Below are 4845 nucleotides of genomic sequence, written 5' to 3'. Positions count from 1 at the left end.
TTTGCCGCGCTTGTCATGTTTGACTTCAATCTTGTTTAAAAGGAGGTGTGTACCATCCTTTAAATGTGGGTTAGTCCGCAAGTTTTCCATTCTGAAGAAAGTTCAGTCCATGTGGGCTGGGCCACCCCAGAATAAAGGGAGCATCAATAGCCCATCGTCCTTGTTTCCACAAACTGTTCACAGTCAATCAAATGTATCCAGCGACGATGATCTTCAATCTTTACAGCAGTTCATGTTGTTAGCAACACTTGGTTGTTCTTTTCAACACAATCTCAATTTCTTCTTGTCCCTGCACCATCATCGTATAGCTTTTATGGCCTTGGTCACCGGTTTCCAGCAAAAACTCCTCCAACCTGGGAATGTAGATCTGGCAAGACATGGGTTAATTGCCGACCATACATAATTAGTTAATTGCCCAGGGCCTGTAAGTGGCTTTTCCTGTATCAATAAAAAGTTGTAAATCTTGTTCCCAGATGAGTTTCTCCAGCACTTTTGTCTTCCTTTGATCTGCCAGCATCTCCAGTTCCTTCTTAACACTTCCCTGTGAACTTATTCTTTAATCCAATTATATCCGAAGAGGCTCTCTCCACCTGAATATTCAATTCTCCAAATATGTTCTCTTCCCCAATCTACTTTATCCTCTCACCTTTCATCCCTCATTGTGAGTTCCCTCAAACCCTCTTTTGTAAGTCATGACAATTTTTCATCTACCTAATTTCCCTCACACAGCACATGCTTCAACATCTTTTTGTTTGCTTGAAAACAGTAATCTTGCTTCATTTGCATTTTAAAAGACAACCTCTGTTATCATATCAAAACAATCTTTCCCAAAAGAACTCACTCAGAATCAGTAATCAATAATACATTTTCTTTTTCTCTGTAATTTTGACATTTCCAATCTCATTTAACATTTTAATCGGGATGAGTCTTTTTTTTTTAAACTTGGTTCAAAAGATTTATAATCAACCAACATTTTATCATTCGAGTATAGCTCCGCCCCCCATTCATGCCTGTTTCTTAACGGAGCACACCATAAACTGTCCATTTGCATTTTAAAGGACAAACTTCTTAAAGCGACACACAACTTTGCTCATTGCTTCGAATTTCACACATTCCGCATACAAAAAACATTGCTTTACAATCAGTACATATACAAAAACATTGTTTTACCAGCAGTATATAATTTCATCTTCAAAGACGTCTCTTTGTAATTTACTTTCCCTTTTTCTGACAAGACTTCTGTTTACCAAAATCCTGGTTACCTAACCCTAATTGGACATTGATCCAGATCATGATTAGTCAGACTCCCCTTGACTTTTCAGTCTCCCTAGCTCTTTCCTCATTTCTCCATCAAATTTCCCTTCATCTCCAATTTTTTTTATAACATAGTTGCCTGTCAGAAAAAGGATTTACCTCCGGGGTAATTTTGTTTTGCAATCCCCATTGACTCTTTCCACCATCCCAGACGCCTGTGGGTGGTGTATACAGTGAAATTGCTGTCGAATATTACAATGTGCACATTTTTCCTTATTAATAGTGGCAATAAAATGAGGACCATTGTCTGAGCTTATGGCAGTAGCTAGGCCAAACCTGGGAATAACTTCTCTTAACAACAATGTTACCATAGTTTCAGCAGTATTATTAGTGGTTGGTAGAGCTTCACTCTACCTGCTAAATAAATCTAAAATCACTAAGCAATATTTATAACACTAGGCCCTTGGCATTTCAATAAAATCAATCTGTATGCATTCAAACGATCGTGATGGCATTGGCGTCACCGCTGAGGGTATCTTAAAATGGTTTGCCTGGATTACTTCGTTGGCAAATTTTACATTCAGAGGCCTGCCACCACATTTCCTTTGTTATCCTATCATTCCCTCCTTACCAGCATGGGTAAGACGGGTAAAAATATATTGTATACACCAACTTGTCCAAGCGGGGTGTGCTGAATCAATGGCACAGCCCTCTTGTTTCCATAGTTATTTTTATATATAAGAGGCGTCCCTCTGTAATGTACATACCTCCTTCATGTTTGGCAGGACCGTTCTATTTGCTAGCATCTGTTTACGTGCTGTCACTACGCATTTGGATGTACAGGCTGCCTGTTTGGATACACTATCAGCAACTCATTGCCTTTTGCTATAGGGTCCCCAGCACCAGTGTGTGCAGTACATTTAACAATGGCCAGCTGTTCTGGTAGCATCAATGCCTTAAACAAATTACGCACAGAAAGGCATTCCCGTGCTCCCAATCCTGGGGAGCTTTGTAAGGTCAGAACTTCAAGGTATAGGGATGTTACTGACGGAACTGTCCCAGGTAAAGATGCCATTGCTACTGGTAGGGCAAAAGTGGACATGTGGACATCTCCCAAAATTATCTAACTCCTCATCTTCACTACCAAATAGGGTCGTCGTGCCAGACATGAAGTCTCCTCCAGAGGATTTACCAGTACTGGGTTTATTTTTTACTAACCATCACCTGTTTCTCACCTCCTGTTTGTCTTTTAATTCTTTTCTCTTGTTCCTCTGCCCACTGGCATTCTAGTTGCAATACGTTCCATCCTTTCCGAGTGCTATCCTTGTTTCTTAACTCTATCCCCTTCTTACATACAGCATTCATCCAACTTCAAACTCTATACTCTCCTCATGCTTCTTCACTGCGTCTGCGTCCCATGTTTTAATTCCTTTCTTCCATTTCTTTCCTGCCTTCCTTTCCCATATAAATGTCTCTACATTCCATGTTCCCCCTACTGGCCAGGCTTCATCCCCTAACCGTTTGGTCAACTTGTAACTTAACATTCTAAATTTCTTATTATACCTAGGATTCAAATAACACATATGTTGGACTGTTATCCAGAGCATTCCCCGTAGATAGATAGAAAGAAAGAGAAAGAGAAAACAGACTTCTTAATTCCGAATCGTTCCAAATATATCAACTAGGCTGACCCGCTAATGAGACCCCAGTTTCTCAATTTGGCTGACTTTTTAACTCTTTAATATACGACCCAAGTGTCTCAACGAGGCCAACTCTATAGACCCCAGTGTCAACCTGGCAGACGTTTTAAACTTAATATACAACGCCACTTATTTCTCAATCCGACAACTCTGCGGATGTCTCAATAAGCCAGACGCACACCTCACCCCCCCATTCAACCCGACAAATCACGGATGTCTCAACGAGGCCGATGAGCCCTTAGTAGAGAGAGAGAAAAAAAACAAAGAGAGATAGACAGAGAGAGAGAAAGAGAAACCGCTCAAGTCCTTCTTAAAAAGATACACAATTCCTTCTTAAAAATACATACACTAATCTGTCTTAAAAATACATACACAAATCTGTCTTAAAAATACATACACAATCCCGTCTTAAAAAAACCCCCATATAAAGCCCAACTGGTCTTACCTTTGTCTGTTTCTTAAGAACCTCGGCAGGGAACCAATTCAATGTCTGATGAAGGATCACAGACGTTCCCGGGAGTTTCTAGGGAGTCGGTCTTACAAGGGGGCCGATAGAGCTCAGTTATCTCCCTTCCAATCCCGGCAACCTCTGCAACCTCTTGCACAGTCAGCTGTTGATGTGGTCCCAGCGAGGCCTGCATAACTACGCCAATGAAAAAGTTACTTTTATAACTACTAAACCAGGTTCGCTTCTTAATAAACAGACACCACACAACTGTTTGGTAGACCAGTTCAAAACTTTACTTAACATCGGCCGATGGAAGGGAGGGAGAACTCCAGTCAAGTGACCAAGGTAGACACTTAACTGTGCTCAGCCACCTTCTCTGAGCAACAGAATTACATTGCATTAAATAGGGTTTTTTTTGTCCCCTTAGCACATTCCACAGACATTAGTCATGGTCAGAGGTACAGGAAAAGGTTTCCACAGAATGCATCACATCAAAGGCCTTTTGTTTACATAGTACAAGATAACATTGGCCATTTGGTTTACGACATTTTATCTTCACAGAGATCACCCTAGCTCTTTCGCTGCTTCCTCTCTGTCATTTGGTCCTTCATAAACATAGGCCATTTGGTTTATGGCATCTTACTTCAAAGATGTGACTAGCTCTTTCTCTGCTTGTCACTTGGGAGACAATGTTATAGGATTTATTATCTCACACACCGCAACCTGAGGCAAGCCTAATTTGAGACTAAATATAAGCTGTAAGCTAGCCCAGAAGCCAATTTAATATCTTCTTATATTTTTAACTAAAATTCGGCTTCATCATTTTTACTTCAACCCAAACCGAAACAACCATTTGCAGGCAGTGCTTTTTTACCTCTAACCACATTTTCATTTTCAAACCAAATTAAGGGTACTCACAGTGCTGTAGACATTTGTCAATGTCATTCAAAGCTCTGATTGAGGCACACCACTTGCAGTGACTGATTGAGGCACACCACTTTCTGGTTTTATAGTCCCTCCCCCTCCCTCCAGCGGGGGCAGCAGAGAGAATGGGGAATGTTGTAAAAACATTAATATCTCTGTCAATTTTCATCGACGGGAAAAATCCTCAGCACACATGCGGCGGAGGGGGGCTCTGAGCGAGGTGGCCAAAAATGACGGCCGTAGGTGGCGGCGTACTCTCGGAAACCGCAGCACAGAAAGCCAAAACCGGTCAAGAACAGAGTTTTAGTAATATAATAAAGATATGAAAATGTTGGATATTGCGTGCTGATAACCCAATATCTTATATTATGTTATTTGCCCACTTTATGGGACCTCTTTATTTGAAAAATACTAGCAGAAATAATTCTGCCAGTATTTTAATTTTTCCTTCGAAGAGCGTTCCTTCGAAGAGCTTCAATTTTAAAAAAAACATTTACCAAACCAATTATTTAGAAACCA

The sequence above is a fragment of the Amblyraja radiata genome, chromosome 21 (assembly GCF_010909765.2).
Source record: "Amblyraja radiata isolate CabotCenter1 chromosome 21, sAmbRad1.1.pri, whole genome shotgun sequence".
NCBI lineage: Eukaryota > Metazoa > Chordata > Chondrichthyes > Rajiformes > Rajidae > Amblyraja > Amblyraja radiata.
Note: the sequence above shows the minus strand (reverse complement) of the source record.